Source organism: Pristiophorus japonicus, chromosome 5 (assembly GCF_044704955.1).
Source record: "Pristiophorus japonicus isolate sPriJap1 chromosome 5, sPriJap1.hap1, whole genome shotgun sequence".
NCBI lineage: Eukaryota > Metazoa > Chordata > Chondrichthyes > Pristiophoridae > Pristiophorus > Pristiophorus japonicus.
In genome coordinates, this window is record NC_091981.1 from 294,260,029 (window position 1) to 294,278,337 (window position 18,309).

Below are 18,309 nucleotides of genomic sequence, written 5' to 3' on the forward strand. Positions count from 1 at the left end.
AGGAAAATGATGTATAACTTGGATATGTGCAGTGTTACATGTGGGCAGGGCAAATGCTCAATATTCCTACACTCTTCAGGGAAAAGCATTAAACAAAGTGGAAATAAAAAGAGATTTGGACATTTTAGTGCATACATCTTTAAAGATACATGAGCACTACCATGAAGTGATAGCTAGAGCAAGTAACGTGTTAAGAACATAAGAAATAGGAGCAGGAATAGGCCATATGGTCCCTCGAGCCTGCTCTGTCATTTAATGGCTGATCTGATCATGGATTCAGGTCCACTTCCCTGCCCGCTCCCCAAACCCCTTATTCTCTTATCGTTTAAGAAACTGTCTATTTCTGTCTTAAATTTATTCAATGTCCCAGCTTCTACAGCTGACTGAGGCAGCGAATTCCACAGATTTACAATTCTCTGAGAGAAGAAATTTCTCCTTATCTCAATTTTAAATGGGCGGCCCCTTATTCTAAGATTATGTCCTCTAATTCTAATCTCCTCTATCAGTGGAAACATCCTCTCTGCATACACCTTGTCAAGCCCCCTTAATATCTTATACATTTCAATAAGATCACCTCTCATTCTTCTGAATTCCAATGAGAAGACGCCCAACCTACTCAACCTTCCCTCATAAGTCAACTCCCTCATCTCTGGAATCAACCTAGTGAACCTTTTCTGAACTGTATCCATTTGTAAATATGGAAATCAAAACTGCACGCATTATTCCAGGGTGTGGCCTCACCAACACCCTATATAACTGTAGCAAGACTTCCCTGCTTTTATATTCCATCCCCTTTGCAATAAAGGCCAAGATTCCATTGGCCTTCCAGATCACTTGCTGTACCTGCATACTATCCTTTTGTGTTTCATGCAAAAGTACCCCTAGGTCCCGCTGTACTGCGGCACTTTGCAATTTTTCTCCATTTAAATAATAACTTGTTCTTTGATTTTTGTCTGCCAAAGTGCATGACCTCACACTTTCCAACATTATATTCCATCTGCCAAATTTTTGCCCACTCACTTAGCCTGTCTATGTCCTTTTGCAGATTTTTTGTGCCCTCCTCACACATTGCTTTTCCTCCCATCTTTGTATCGTCAACAAACTTGGCTATGTTACACTCGGTCCCTTCTTCCAAGTCGTTAATATAGATTATAAATAGTAGGGGTCCCAGCACTGATCCCTGCAGCACCCCACTAGTTACTGATTGCCAACCTGAGAATGAACCATTTATCCTGACTCTCTGTTTTCTGTTAGTTAACCAATCCTCTATCCATGCTAATATATTACCCCCAACCCCGTGAACTTTTATCTTGTGCAGTAACCTTGTCAAATGCCTTCTGCAAGTCCATATACACTACATCTACTGGTTCCCCTTTATCCACCCTGTTCATTACCACCATGTTGTGGTGTACTCATAATACAATTGAATACAATAAGAGGCATATTATTTTTGTCCTTGTACAAGACTTTGGTCAGGCCGTAATTGGAATACAGTTCTGGTCTCCCCACATAGTGGGTGATATTGAGGCATTGGAAAGGGTGCAGGGAAGGCCACTAGACTAATTTCCAGTTTAAAGCATCTTAGTTTTCAAGATAGGCGAAAAGAGTTAGGCCTCCACACTTTAGAGAAGAGTTGACATAGAGGTGATCTGATTGAGATACTGAAGGGAATAGATTGTGTTCCAGTTAACATTTTGTTCCATTTAAACAGGTTAGGGAGGACCGGGGATCACAAATTTAAGTTATACAAGGCCAGATCTAGGTTAGATGTCAGGAGGTGATTCTTTACCCAGTGGACCTCTGGAACAGGCTGCCATCTTGTGCGATGGATGGTGATTTGCTGAATTCCCTCAAACGAGATCTGGACCTGTTTCTGGCTGGGGTGGCGATCACCTCTTACAGAAGGTAGGTTCTGCAGGAAATTCTGGGCCAGAGTGATCTCCTGGACTAGTTTCAATTGCCTAGATGGGTCAGAGAGGAATTCCCCAGATTTTTTCCCCAACTTGGCCTGTTTTCTGGTTTTAATCTGGTTTTTTTGTTTCAGGTAGGGTGTAGTTATATTGTGATACAGAAGGTATCGCAATTGTGTGGGACAGACCCATCATTGTTCGCATGTTTATAAATTTTATAAATCCATGTTGACTCTGCCAACAGTGCCCTTTACCACACCCCTAATAATAAATTCTAGCATCTTCCATACTACTGATGTCAGACTAACTGGCCTGTAGTTCCCTATTTTCTCTCGTCCTCTTTTCTTGAATAGTGGTGTCACATTTGCTATCTTCCAATTTGCAGGGACCGTTTAAGAATCTAGGGAATGTTGGAAGATCAAAACCAATGCATCCACTATCTCTGTAGCCACCTCTTTTAGAACCTTAGGATGTAGGCTGTCGAGTCCAGGGGATTTGTCGGTTTTAGTCCTATTAATTTCTCCACTACTATTTCTTTACTAATACTAATTTCTTTAGGTTTCCCATTTTTACGAGACTCTTGGTTCTCCACTATTACCAGAATGCTTTTTTGCATCTTTTTCCGTGAAGACAGATACAAAGACCACAATTTCGTCTACTGGGACAGTCGGGGTTGGTAGCTCAGCCCCAGCCTGCTTCCTGCTCCATCCCGCTCTGAAGAAGTGATTTTACGATGATTGGGCTAGCTAAGCCTACCCAGCAAGGTTCCCAGCCAATTAAAAGGAAGTTGGTCTGATGACGTAATTTGATGATATATCATCAGTCAGTTTTCTTAAAGGGGTCATGTCCAGATTTACTTTGACAGTTGTGCTGTCAGTGTTCCGACAGCATTGAGGTGCTGCAAACATTGAAATGCACTGCACAAAGGTGCATGGCTGCACCCAGGCTCTCCCATGACTTCCTCCATATGGAGGGAGTCCAAGCACACAGGGAGGTTCTCTCCCTTCCAATGGGCGGAAGAGACTTCTCCAGGACACCAACGTAGCCTGGTTGTACATTGCACAGGAGGGTACAAGCAGGGATGTCATCAGGAGGAGCTGTAGTACAAACCTTTCAATGATCTCAGTAGATTACGAAACATTACTGCAAAGCCACACTCAACCTTATCTTGCTATGCCACTCATCACATCCCCATCATTCTGCCTTCCCTACCCTACTCCTGCATATCCTTACTCACATCAACTTACCTTGCACCTCCACCCATCCCTCTTCCTATCTACACTGGCCACCGCTGTCGGTGAAATCGCAGCCTTTGTATCTGAATTCACGGAAGAAGATGCAAAAAGCATTCCGGCAAGAGTGGAGAACCAAGGGTCTAGTGAGAATGGGGATGTGATAATGTAGATAGCCACCCCTCACACTCACCCTCATCCTAGTACAAGCATACCAACTAACAACACACAATGGTAGGCACTTGGGTGATGTCACCAATGCTAATGTAAAGTTTCTGTTAATGTGTTGTCAAACATTGAAAGTTTTATTTTCATTATTGGACAGATGTGTTCACCTTTTGAAGTGGCTTAATGAGCTGCAGTGAATGGTTAAACATAAGGGTTCCCCCCGCAATGGTGATGTGTGAAAGGAATGGCTTGGGCATTGTAGGGATGCTTTATGGTGTTGGTGTGGGGTGGTGCCAGCCTGGCACATCATGTGGCAGCCAGGGTGTACAAGTGAAGTAAGTCTGGCCATGGTGCGGCCATCCCTGGCATCCCTGGCAGCAATGTGGCTGAGTGCTGATGCCCTGTGAGCTGTGCAGCATCAGTTGATTGCTGAAAAGGTTGGTGTTGTTATTGGTGCTGCTGGTGTGCCTGGTGATGCTGGTGTTGGGGCTGATCATGATGGGATTCTGAGGAGCAAGACGAGATTTTTTTCAAGGGCACCGATGCGGATGTAATAGATGGCAAATTAGGTTGAGATGACAGAAGTGATCTGTCAATGATGAGAGGTTGTTCCAATGAGGTGGCACTGTGTAGAGTTTCTTCCAAACACTGCATAAAGCTCAATCTGTCTTCCAAATGCAGTAAGCAACAGATTCTGTGAAAAGTGATTACCTATGAAATGGAAGCTTTTATAGACCATTTGCAGCTGTCGTTAAGAAATCATCCCATGCTGATACAACACCCGACCTCTTTACTTGACGTGAGCCCCGAGCAGTGGGGAAGCTGTTGGCAACCTCTTTAAATCTAACGGTGAGCTTATGATCATTTTAAGTGCCTGTTAACAAGCTCTTCATTATCTAAATTGGCTCCCCCGCCACTTGGTGCCGGGTCTGTTCAGTGCTGATAGACCCGACACCTGGGAGACTAGTGTGGAGGCAGGTTGACAGCGGGGTCTCGACCCGCTGTCAATCATTTCAAATTTCACAGCTGATCTACCTCCAATCCCATCCTCTGAGCGCTGGTAAAATTCCAGCCAAAGTATTTATTTAATTCTCTGCCATTTCCTTATTCTCTTTAGAATTTCTCCTGCCTCTGCCTATAAGGAACCCATGGTTAGTTTAGCTAATTTCTTCCTTTTTACATAACTATAAAAGCTTTTACAATCTCTTTTTATGTCTCTTGCTAGTTTACTCGTATTTTCTTTTCTCTCTCATCAATTTCTTGGTTATCCTTTGCTGAATTCTAAAATCCTCCCAATCTCATGCGTATGATTCTTTGACAACATTATAAGCCTCCTCCTTTAATCTAATACTATCTTTAACTTCTCGACAGTTACAGTTGGACCATTTTTCTCGTGGGTTTTTATTCCTTAAAGGAATGTATATTTGTTGTGAATTATGAATTATTTCTTTAAATGTTTGTTATTGCATATCTACCGTCATATCTGTTGATCTAATTTCCCAACTCACCTCTCATATCTCCGTAGTTTGTTTTTTTCAGATTTAAGACACTAGTTTCTGCCTTAACTAAATCATTCTGAAACGCTACATAAAATTCTATCATATTACGATCACTGCTCCCCAAAGGCTCCTTTACGACAAGGTTATTGTCTCATTCCACAATACTTGATCTAATATAGCCTGTTCCCTATTTGGTTCCTCAACATACTGATCTAGAAAACTATCTTGAATACATTCCATGAACTCATTCTCTGCACTATTATTGTAAATTTAGTTTGCTCAGTCTATATAAAAATTACTGTAAAGGTATGATGCGATGAGTATGACTATCTCAGGCTATTGCTTGACTAGTCTGTGGGCAACTCTCCCAAGTTTGGCACAAGTCCCCTGATGTTAGTGAGGACATCTTTGCAGGGTCGACTAGGCTGAGTGTGCATTTGCAATCCTCCAGTCCAAGGAGGATTGAAAGATTGTGGTCAAATCTTCTGCTAGCTCTACCATAGTTTCCCTAAGCAACTTAAGCTGACTCACATCTGAATCGGGTGACATTTCGAGGTCGAAATTGGGCTCTGTAACACCTGTTTTGTGGCTCCTTATGCATTGAAAGTGGTGTCCGCGGCGCACATGTACCATTCCGATGGGTAGTTCACCGGTCGTCATCTTCATAAAGGTGTTTGCAGAGCAAGCAGATCTGATTTCACGCTTTTTTGACATCAGCACTGCCATTTTGGAGGTCTAGACTCCAGCCTACTCCCTCTCTCCCTCGGGGGAGGCCGAAGGCTTGCTTGATGGGCTGGAAAAATTACTCTTGGTCCTCCTGGCCCACAACATGTGCTGAAACAGGCACTTACCTTGTGAAGTCTGCAGCTCCCGCCTAGCTAGCAGGTTTCCCGACCTCTGGGAAACTCGTGCAGCATGCTCCCAATTGCACTGTGAGAGCCTCATTTAAATACATTAATAAGCATCCTGCCTCTCCATAGCAGGACACATGGACACGGTGATACCTGGCGCCGTAAACAAGGCGACGTGCACGATGTGCTTGGGTCGCGTACCACATATTTAACTCTTTAACACCTTCCCCCATCGAATATGCTCCACCCATCGTGGGGAGGTGGGGTTCATATCTTGCGAAGGTGATTGGTTCACTTACATGCTTGTAAACAAATGGGAAGTGGCTTACCAATTGCTGTTTCCTGAAGAGGCCATTCCTTTTATTAAAGGCAACTCCTGTCATTAAAGGGATTTAACGTCATTGGTAAACCTGAATGTCAGACTAAGGCTGGTATTTAATTTGAATTTTTGCCTTATCCTCAATAATAGAATTGCCTTTGCCCTTCAAATCCTAAATATCTGATTCAAGGTAATTTACTGGATCTGCTGGTCAGTGTTGTTTTTGGACTAAAATGTTCACAGTTCTCTTCAACCTAGAGGCTTTCCCTTACAAGCTCCGAGTTCCAAAGACCAAGATTGCGTGCAAAAGAAGGATTAAATACAGATCTGTGGACAGCAATGTTTCCTGTAAGCTGTGCAGCCACACAGCGCAGCACTCCAGGGACCCGTGCAGCGCTTTTCAATGAGAAAAACCATGGTATTTTGAAGGGGTTGCGCAGCACCAAACAAAATTACTGGGAACATTGGTGGACAGTATATTGGTGCTCCAGTGCTGTGTGCCATGGAGTTTGGGGTGGTGAGGGGAGACACAGTCATGCTTCCATTCTCCACATAACTATTTCTACCATGTTGCTGTATGGGGGACATCAAGGGAAAATTTACATGTTTGCTTTTACCCCAGGAAGGAGGTCATCGCCTTGGGTACTCTCGAAACTCCCGGCATTTGTAGAGCTGGGGCCTTTGGACTAGATCTACAATTTGTCCTTTTGGCTTGGAAGAATTAACCCCCTACCCCGGTCGCTCCTCCAAAACAATTAGCCAGCCAGGGAGGAAAGAACCAAGCAAATTGGCCAAAATTGCAGAGAGACAGATAACTTTGTGTTTCTTTGACATTCAAAGTGTCCATTTAACTAAATCAGGGGTGTGACTAAGTGATCTCACATTCGCAGCAAGACTGCCCAGTGAGAGTGTGCTGACATTTGTTGGCTATAGGTTTGCTGGACACCAGCATCAAGCTGGTAACCTTACTCATATGGCCATTCTTCAGGTGTAAGCCTCAACAGTGACTACTGGTAATTATTTGACAGCACCAGATGGAACTTCACAGCTGCCCCCATTCACTTGAGGTCTATAAAAGCCCAACTTCCAGTAGGAGCACTGACTAGTGATTAAGAGCAGACCCTTGCTTGGCTGGGTTTTTTTTGTCCATCTGTAGCCTAAAGGCATTGAGGACAGTAAAAGTACTCCACAAAGATGCAGGCAATAACCTGGGTTTTATTCCTTCCAGGCTCACGAGATTACCATGTAGTGCATTGAATCACTGAGCCACAGAGGGTACTGTTATCTCTCACATTGAGAATGTAAAACCTAAGAATTCATAATTTGAGCTGAGGGTTGTTTTTACTCTACTCTTCAAACTGGGGTGGAAGTCCCTTTATTGTCACTGCTAATCAAACACAGTCCAATCTATGAAGACTCCTCACTACGATGACCTTTTCTCACTACGATGACCTTTTCTCCATGTTGCTCACTGGGAAATTCCACAAGCAGCATCAGTATGTCGGGTGGGTGGAGTTATTATAACACCAAGCTTAGAATGCTTTCGGGATTCTCTGTGAATTCTAAGGATGACTCATTCCCCTGCGTTCCTCAGATGTTCCACTTTCTGAATCTAGCGAGCGACTATGTCTTTCACCTTCTAAAGCCTGAAGAAGAAATTGAACGTTTCATCAAACAGTTGTATCAGGGTTCCACCTGCCCAGCTTGGCAGCACAGTGCCCTCCAGCTCCATACTGCAGCATTGGAAGACACCAGGAAACAAGTCACCCACCTGGACAATCGTCCAGTGAGGGTGCCTTGCTCAGTGAGTGCCACAAAAGGAAAATGGGTGAAAAAATAAATAACGGCGAAATGATTATTGGGTTTTTGCCTCTGTATCCTGAACCAAAGATGTTTATGGCACAGAAGGATGCCATTCAGCACAACATGTTTGTGCTGAAGCAAGTCAAAAGTTGCCTGCGGCATATATCCTCTCCTTCTAATTATTGGGTGGAAATTGTGGCAGAATTCATGCCTTGAGATCTTCTGAGAAACTTGAGAGGGAGTGAATGTATTGAGTCAAGGCCACCTGGAAGAGCTTGAACCCAGTACTGAAGGCGGAGGAAAAACAAACTGGTTCGTGAAACTCTTTCAACATATTTTTACAGTAAAAATATCTTTCATATTTCCTTGATTGGCTAAGTGTCTTTTTCCTGCTTCTCAATCACATTGTAACAAGACAAAATTGGCCTGAGTTTTTATCTGGTATTTCGCTTGTACCAAGAGATCACATGGTTTTCAGGTGGGATAGGGACTGTATATATTGTGATGAACAAGGAATTGGAGTTGTGTGGGACAGGCCAGATGGACCAGAAGGTCTTTTTCTCTCTGTCATTTATAGTATGTTCATATGTAAAATCTCTCCATGTGACTGGGACTCTCCATGTGACTGGGACTCTCCACGCGACTAGAATTCTCTTTAGCCAAGACTTTTAGCTAATCAAGGAAATAAGAGGTATGAAATATATTTTTACAGTAAAGATATGTTGAAAGAGTTTCTAGGACTGTCTACTTATAAGAACATAAGGACATAAGAAATAGGAACAGGAGTAGGCCATATGGCCCCTCGAGCCTGCTCTGCCATTTTATACGATCATGGCTGATCCGATCATGAACTCAGGTCCACTTCCTCGCCCGCTCTCCATAATCCCTTATTCCCTTATCGTTTAAGAAACTGTCTATTTCTGTCTCAAATTTATTCAATGTCCCAGCTTCCACAGCTCTCTGAGGCAGAGAATTCCACAGATCCAGAACCTTCAGGGAAAATAAATTTCTTCTCATCTCAGTTTTAAATGGGCGGCCCCTTATTCTAAGATCATGACCTCTAGTTCTAGTCTCCCCATCAGTGGAAACATCCTCTCTGCACCCACCCCGTCAAGCCCCCTCATAATCTTATACATTTCGATAAGATCACCTCTCTTCTTTTAAATTCCAATGAGTAGAGGCCCAACCTACTCAACCTTTCCTCATAAGTCAACCCCCTCATCTCCAGAATCAATCAAGTGAACCTTCTCGGAACTGCCTCCAAAGCAAGTTTATCCTTTCGTAAATATGGAAACCAAAACTGTACGCAGTATTCCAGGTGCGGCCTCACCAATATTCTGTATAACTGTAGCAAGACTTCCATACTTTTATACTCCATCCCCTTTGCAATAAAAGGTGAAGATTCTATTGGCCTTCCTGATCACTTGCTGTACCTGCATACTAACCTTTTGTGTTTCATGCACAAGTACCCCTAGGTCCCGCTGTACTGCAGCACTCTCCATTTAAATAATAACTTGCTCTTTGATTTTTTTTCTGCCAAAGTGCATGACCTCACACTTTCCAACATTATCTAGAATTCTCCATGTGTTTGGGACTATCCATATATCTACAATTCTCTTTGTATTTGGGACTCACCATGTACCTAGGATTCCCCCATATGCCTGGGACTCTCCTTGTATTGGGGACTCTCCATGTATCCAGGATCCCCATGTGTCTTGAATTCCCCATGTGTCTGTCACTCTCCATTTGTCTGGGATTCTCCATGTATCTCGAATTCCCCATGAGGTTCTCCCTGTGTCTTGAACCCGCAACCGATTCTGCATATCTGGATTGTCACTCCCACAAAATAACCTCCATCCTCCAATTCTCTATGCTTCAAATAACTTCTGAATTTCACTCGCTACACCTGTCTCTGAACTTAGAATCATAGAATCATTACCGTACAGTAGGAAGCCATTCGGCCCGTCGAGTCCATGCTGACTCTCTCGCTTCAGCTAGTCTCACTCCGCTGCCATTTTGCCATAGCCCTGCAAATTTGTTTCCATCAGGTACTTATCCAATTCTCTTTTGAAAGCCACGATTGAATCTGCCTCCACCTCCCTTTCCAGCAGTTCATTCCAGATCCTATCCATTCTCTTCATAAAAATGTTTCTTCCTCGTGTCGCCTTTGGATCTTCAACCAATCGCCTTAAATCTTTGTCCTTTGGTTCTCAACTTTTCCGCCAATGGGAATAGTTTTTCTCTACTCTGTCTAGAACCCTCATGATTTTGAATACCTCTATCAAACCTTTTCTCAACATTCTCTGCTCTAAGGAGAACAACTAAGCTTCTCCAGTCGATCCATGTAACTGAAGTCCCTTATCCCTAGAAGCATTCTTGTCAATCTTTTCTGCACTCTCTCTAAGGCCTTCACATCCTTCCTAAAGTCCGGTGCCCAGAATTGGAGACAATACTCCAGTTGTCTCCGAACCAATGTTTTATAAAGGTTCGTCATAATTTCCTTGCCTTTGTACTCTATGGCTCTATTTATAAAGCTCAGGATCCTGTATGCTTTTTTAACCGCTTTCTCAACCTGTCCTGCCTCCTTCAATGATTTGTGCACATATACCCCCGAGTCTCTCTGTGGTGCACCCTGATAGAATTGTACGCGTTAGTTTATATTGCCTCTCCTCGTTCTTCCTACATTGCACTTTCCTGCGTTAAACTTCATCTGCCACTAGCCTGTCTATGTCCTTTTCCAAGTCATTACTATATATTAAGAAAAGCAGTGGTCCTAGTACTAACCCCTGGGGAACAACTTCCTCCAGTCCGAAAAACAACCGTTCACCACTACTCTGTTTCTTGTCACTTAGACAATTTCGTATCAATGCTGCCACTGTCCATTTTATTCCATGAGCTTCAACTTTGCTGGCACGCCTGTTATGTGGCACTTTACCAAATGCCTTTTGAAAGTCCATGTACACCACATCAACTGCATTGCCCTCATCAACCCTCTGTTACCTCATCAAAAAATTCAATCAAGTTAGATAGACACAATTTGCCTTTAACAAATCCATGCTGGCTTCCCTTAATTAATCCACTCATGTCCAAGTGACTGTTAATTTTGTCCCGGATTATCATTTCTAAAAGCTTCCCTGCTACCAAGGTTAAGCTGACTGGCCTGTAGTTGGGCAACAGTTCATTGATGCTCCATGTCAACTCTAACCTACCTACATCAACTTTATTCCACCACGGGACCTCTGACTTTAATGGTGGGCTTGCTCCTATTGTTTCCTATCTATTCCATGTTACTACCAAGAAATATGTGTCCTAATAATTGCTGCTTAACCATGCCTATATAACTTAAGTTTCCCGTGTCCATTCGTGTGTGCATTTTGGCTGCCGCTTCGGACCGAGCCGATCACTTCTATTTCCACTTCTTTCTCCTTCTTTTTCTTGTTTTCCTTCCTCTCCATGGCAGCTATCTCCTGCCCTCATGCCTCCTTTCATTTCTCCTCTCTCTGCTCTCCCAAATCTCGATCCCAATCCGTCATTACTCCAACCTTCCTACTCTCCTGTCGCCGTCCCTCTTGGATAAGCCTACAGCTTCTTCCCTCTGTGCCTCTCCGAAGGGCCAATGAGGCATTCGTCACTTCCTCCTCACAAGCATCAACCCCAATTGTCCCATTCTACACTCTCACCGACCTTCCCGTCTAGCCAACGTCCTCCCCGTCCCAGCGCTGACCCTGTGGATTCTGGCAGCAGATCAGCTATCATGTCCCCTCTCTGCATCTCCCCCCAAAAAGTCCGTTCACTTGTGTACAAGCCCCTTGCCATCCATGAGCTCAACGTGGATGATTACATTGACATCATGGCCTTGGAAGTAACCTAGCTGAGGGGTAATGACACCTTACTCCTAAATGAAGCCTGCCCACCTGGCTACAACGTCCTCCACTTACCTTGCCCAGACCGTCATGGTGCCGTGTGTGGCTCTCATTACCAAATCGCACCTTGGTCTGTCCTCTTACTCCGCTGGCACTTTCTCCTCCTTTGAGCATTTCACCTTGTCCACCACCTCCTCATTTAAAATCCTCATTCTCTACCACCCACCCAAGTACCTTAACAATTTTTTCACCGAGGTAGCTTCATTGCTTTGCTTCCTCAGCTTCTGCACTGACGATTTCTCAACCTTGGAGATGTCAACCTCCATCTCAATTCATCATGCTCTCTCTCCTGAGTTCACTGTCCTCCTATCCAACCTTAATCATAGAATCATAGAAATTTACAGCACAGAAGGAGGCCATTTCGGCCCATCATGTCCGCGTCGGATGACAGAGAGCTATCTAGCCGAATCCAACTTCCTAGCTCTCGGTCCGTAGCCCTGTAGGTTACGGCATTTTAAGTGCATATCCAAGTACTTTTTAAATGTGGTGAGGGTTTCTGTCTCTTCCACCCTTTCAGGCAGTGAGTTCCAGACCCCCACCACCCTCTGGATAAAAGAAATTCCCTCAAAACCTCCTACCAATTACTTTAAATCTATGCCGCTAGTTGTTGACCCCTATGCTAAGGGAAATAGGTCCTTCCTATCCACTCTATCTAGGCCCCTCATCATTTTATACAGCTCAAAGGTCTCCCCTCAGCCTCCTCTGTTCAAATGAAAACAGACCCAGCCTATCCAATCTTTCCTCATAGCTCAAATGCTCCAGTTCAGGCAAAATTCTTCTAAATCTCCTCTGTACCCTCTCTAGTGCAATCACATCTTTCCTGTAATGTGGTGACTAGTACTGCATGCAGTACTCTAGCTGTGGCCTAACTAGTGTTTTATAAAGTTCAAGCATATAAAGTTCCTTGCCTCGGCTAATAAAGGTAAGTATCCCGTATGCCTTACTAACCACCTTATCTACCTGGCCTGCTGCCTTCAGGGATCTGTGGAATGCACTCCAAGGTCACTTTGTTCCGCCATACCTCACTGTCCTACCATTTATTGTGTATTCCCTTGCCTTGTTAGCCCTCCACAAATGGATCCCTCACACTTCCCCAGATTGAACTCTATTCGCCACTGTTCTGCCCACCTGACCAGTTCATTGATATCTTCCTGCAGTCTACAGATTTCTTCTTCATTATCAATCACTCAGCCAATTTGTGTATTATCTGCAAACTTCTTAATCATTCCCCCTACATTCAAGTCTAAATCATTGATATATATCACAAAAAGCAAGGGAGCTGGTACTGAGCCCTGCAGCACCCCACTGGAAACAGCTTTCCAGTCACAAAACCACCCATCAACCATTATCCATTGCTTCCTGCCTCTGACCCAATTTTGGATCCAATTTGCCACTTTGCCCTGGATCCCATGGGTTTTTACTTTCATGACCAGTCTGCCATGTGGGCCCTTATCAAAAGCCTTGCTAAAATCCATATCAACATCATAGGCAGTCCCTTGAAACGAGGATGACTTGCTTTCACGCCAAAAAAGGATGAGTTCACAGGTGTTTCAATGAAGGACCTTCTATTCCAGATCCCGATCTACATCCTCAAGGGTGGAAGATGACTGTGTGTGGATTTTTTTAATGTGTGGTGGCCGTTGCACACCAGCCACCACATGGGCTTGACAGAGCTAGGTTTTGGTCCAGTGGCAAGGGTTATCCAAGACGACTGGAGACCTGCTCTGCTGCACGGACCTAGTGCGCACACATATCGCAGTGTGGGCTGGCCCATGTTGCCCCTGGGTCCCTGGCCCCGAACTCACACCTCTCCTGGGCCCCCAATCACATCCCTCCACAGTCTCTCGCCGCTCCTGCTGTAGCTGCCCACGCTCCAATCACCGACCTGAACCTTGATGATGTCACTCTTCGCTGCCATCGCCCTCCTGCACCAGCTCGCACTGCTCCACGCTGCTCCCGTGGCCTACACGCTGCTCCCGGGCTTCTTTTATGGCCTCAACCTGCCGCTTGTATTCTCACGCAGGTCGGGGCCTCTACGCTGCTCAGAACAAAAGGGAAGGTCCATCTACACTACGTCAATTGCACTACCCTCTTCGACCCTCCTTGTTACCTCCTCAAAAAATTCAACCACATTTGTCAGACACGACCTTCCCTTCATAAATCCATGCTGACTGTCTTTGATTAATCTGTGTCTTTCTAAATGATGATTTATCCTGTCCCTCAAAATGTTTCAAGTTTTCCCACTACCCAGGTTAGGCCGACTGGCCTGTGATTACTCGGTCTATCCCTTCCTCCCTTTTTAAACAACGGTACAACGTTAGCAGTCCTCTAATCCTTCGACACCACACCTGTAGCCAGAGAGATTTGTCAGTCCCACCCTTTTTCTATAAGGGAACATACCGGTTCCGAACCCTCCAGATCTCCTCTTTGAATGCCTCCCAATGCTCTAACACTGATTTAACTTAGAACATAAGAAATAAGAGCAGGAGTAGGCCATTTGGCCTCTCGAGCCTGCGCCGCCATTCAATAAGATCATGGCTGATCTGATCATGGGCTCAGCTCCACTTCCCCACCTGCTCCCCATAATCCTTTACTCTCTTATCGCTCAAAAATCTGTCTATCTCCACTTAAATATATTCAATGACCCAGCCTCAACAGGTCTCTGGGGCAGAGAATTCCATAGATTTACAACCCTCAGAGAAGAAATTTCTCCTCATCTCAGTTTTAAATGGGTGGCCCCTTATTCTAAGATGTTGTCCCCTAGTTTTAGTTTCCCCTATGAGTGGAAATATCCTCTCTGCATTGACCTTGTCGAGCCCCCTCATTACCTTATAAGCTTCAATAAGATCACTTCTCATTTTTCTGAACTCCAATATATATAGGCCCAACCTACTCAACCTATCCTCATAAGTCAACCCCCTCATCTCCGGAATCAACCTAGTGAATCTTCTCTGAACAGCCTCCAATGCAAGTATATCCTTCCTTAAATACAGAGACCAAAACTGTACACAGTACTCCAGGTGTGGCCTCACCAATACCCTGTACAGTGGCAGCAGGACTTCTCTGCTTTTATACTCTATCCCCCTTGTAATAATGGCCAACATTCCATTTGCCTTCCTGATTATTTGCTGTAACTGCATACTAACTTTTTGTGTTTCCTGCACAAGGACCCCAGGTTCTCTCTCTACTGCACTTTGCAATTTTTCTCCATTTAAATTATAATTTGCTTTTCTATTATTTCCCACATTATGGGCCCAAGTTGCGAGCCGCGCCTAGAACGGCGCAGTCCCGACCTGGACGCCCGTTTTTCGCGCCACAAAGTGCGCCTAAAAAAAACCTCTGTATTCTCCACCTCCCTGCAGGTCCTCTGGCCCTTGGCGCAGCGCAGCACGAGCTGTGGGGGGGGCGGAGCCAGGTCCCTGCGCTGAAAACACTGCCGGGACCTCTGCACATGCGCGCTACAGTGGGCGCGCAAGTGCAGTAACTCCAGGCGCCCGAAACTCTGTGGGAGGGGCCCGAAGCATGCAGCCCCTAGCCCTGGCCAAATGGCCTCACTGGGGCTGCGTGAATAAGGCTCCTCCCACGGCCAGCTCCTGCTTCCTCCCGACCCGACTCGACACCCGCTTCCCCTCCCCCCCCCCGGCCTCTGGACCGGACCCGACACCCGCTCCCCCCGCCGCCTCCGGACTGGATCCGACCTGACCTCCCTCCTCCCTCCCTCCCCCCGACCCGAACCGAACCGACCTCCCTCCCATCACCCCCCCGACACGACCCAACGCCACCTACCTGTAAATCTTGTGCTGGGGACGGGCCCTGCCCGAAGTCTCGGGCCCAGCCCGTTCAGCCTCCCTCCCCCTTCTTCTTCCCCCCCACCCCCCCCAATCTCCTTCACCCCCCCAATCTCCTTCTACCCCCCCAATCTCCTTCTCCCCCCCAATCTCCTTCTGCCCCCCCAATCTCCTTCTCCCCCCCAATCTCCTTCTCCCCCCCTTCTCCCCATCCCTCCCCCTTCTCCCCATCCCTCCCACTTCCTCCCCCTTCTCCCCCTTCCCTCCCCCTTCCCTCCCTCTGCTCCCCCCCTCTCTCCCTCTACCCCCCTCCTCCCTCTTCCCTCGCTGTCAGAAACACAGACACTGACAGACAGAGAATGAGAGACACACAGACAGACAGAGAGATAGAAACACTGACAGAGACACACTGAGGGGGGCATCCCAGCACGCTGTCGGAGGGCTCCCGGTGCTGCAGTCGGTAAGTAGAAAATGTTTTATTTATTGATTTAAAAAAAAATTATTTCTTATTAATTTATTTTGATTGATTTATTGGTTGATTTATTGATGTATTTATCATTTATTATTGATGATGGCTCTTTATTTGTAAAACTGAAGTGTTTAATGTTTATAAACTTCCCTTTAAACACCCCCCCCCAACCATTCCCTACGTCTGATTTGTAACCTACGCCTGATTTTCTAAAGTGCAGACAAGGTTTTTTCGAGCGTACAAAAATCTTCACTTACTCCATTCTAAGTTAGTTTGGAGTAAGTTTTCACTCACGAAACTTTGAAATCAGGCGTAAGTGGCCGGACACGCCCCCTTTTGAAAAAAAATTCTGTTCCAAAGTGAAACTGTTCTAACTGACTAGAACTGGAGCAAACTAAATGACGACAATTCCGATTTCTAAGATACTCCGTTCTACACCAGTTGCTCCTAAAAATCAGGAGCAAATCATGTGGAAACTTGGGGCCTATATTGCAGCTGCCAAATTTTTGCCCACTCACTGTCTTTATCCATTTGCCGATTTTTGTGTCGTCCTCACAATTTGCTTTCCCACCTATTTTTGTATCATCAGAAAACTTGGCTACATTACTCTCAGTCCCTTCATCCAAGTCATTAATTTAGATTGTAAATAGTTGAGGACCCAGCACCGATCCCTGCGGCACCCCACTAGTTACTGTTTGCCAACCGGAAAATGACCCATTTATTCCAACTCTCTGTTTTCTGTTAGTTAGCCAATCCTCTATCCGTGCTAATATATTACCCCCAACCTCGTGGGCTCTTATCTTGCGCAGTAACCTTTTACGTGGCACCTTATCGAATGCCTTCTGGAAATCCTAATACACCACATCCACTGGTTCCCCCTTATCCATGAAGCTCGTTACTTCAAGTAGCTGTTTCCAGTCCTCTTTGCCTAAGATGGTTAATCTCTCCCTCCATGTAAACTCTCCAACCGACATTTACAGTCAACCCATTGACCTTGCTATCTCACGTGGCATCGCTGCTCCCATCATGTCAATCAGATAAGGCCATCTCTGACCGCTTCCTTGTATTACGCTCCACCCACATCCCTTTTCAATCCCCTACAACAGCCCTACTTCCTTCTATATCCCTGCATCAAAAAGTCAGAAGTGGAGATGTTCGCTGATGATTGCATAATGTTCAGTTCCATTTGCAACTTCTCAGATAATGAAGCAGTCAATGCCCGCATGCAGCTAAACCTGGACGATATTCAGGCTTGGGCGTGCTCCTTCCGCTGCCGCGCTTAGCTTCAGCTTGCTCTCGGCGAAGAGACTCAAGGTGCTCAACGCCTTCGCGGATGCTTTTCCTTCACTTTGGGTGCCTTGGGCCAGGGATTCCCAGGTGACGGTGGGGATGTTGCACTTTTTCAAGGAGGCTTTGAGGGTGTCCTTGAAGCGTTTCCTCGGCCCACCTGGGGCTCGCTTGCCGTGTCAGAGCTCCGAGTACAGCACTTGTTTCGGGACTCTCGTGTCAGACATGCGGACGATGTGGCCTGTCCAGCGGAGTTGATCGAGTGTGGTGAATGCCTCGATGCTGGGTATGTTGGCCTGAGTGAGAACACTGGTATTGGTGCGCCCATCCTGCCAATGGATTTGCAGGATCTTGCGGAGGCAACGTTGGTGGTACTTCTCCGGTGTTTTGAGGTGCCTGCTTTACATAGTCCATGTCTCCGAGCCATATAGGAGGGCGGGTATCACTACTGCTCTGTAGACCATGAATTTGATGCTGGGTTTGAGGTCCTAGTCTTCAAACATTCTCTTCCTGAGGTGACCAAAGGCTGCGCTGGCACACTGAAGACAGTGTTGGACCTCGTCGTCGATGTCTGCCCTTGTTGACAGTCGGCTCCCGAATTATGGAAAATGATCCATGTTGTCCAAGTCCTCGTTGTGGATTTTGATAACCAACATTGACCTCAACATCGCTGCCCTAAGCAAGACCTAGCAGGCAAGGGAAGGCCAGCTCAAAGAACAAGGTCGTGGCTACACCTTCTTCTGGAAAGGCACCTCCATCGGGTAGGCTTCGCAGTAAAAAACAAGCTAGTGGGCCATCTCAGAGATTCCCCTTGTGGGATAAGCAAAAGCCTCATGACTCTTCGGCCCACCCTAGCCTGGAACCAGTGCACTACGCTCTTTAGGGCGTACACGCCAACACTGGAAGCTACAGACGAGACCAAAGAGGAAGTCTACTCCAGTCTCGAACAATACCACATATCCATGCCATAACTAAGATCAATTATTTCCACCTCCATAACATCGCCTGACTTATTGAATGGTGGAGCAGGCTCGAGGGGCCAAATGACCTGCTCTTGCTC

The 18,309-nt window shown here is 45.7% G+C and overlaps 1 protein-coding gene across 19 annotated transcripts in view; it reads right to left on the reverse strand.

Moving 5' to 3' along the window:
• Positions 1-7,193: 7,193 nt before the first annotated feature.
• The window catches only part of LOC139264761 (uncharacterized), a 460,034-nt gene continuing 448,918 nt past the window's right edge, over positions 7,194-18,309 (reverse strand). For all 19 annotated transcript variants that reach the window (XM_070881860.1, XM_070881862.1, XM_070881861.1 and 16 more), the window contains one exon: positions 7,194-7,625. The gene's annotated coding sequence lies outside the window, so the exon portion shown is untranslated. The remainder of the gene's footprint in view (positions 7,626-18,309) is intronic.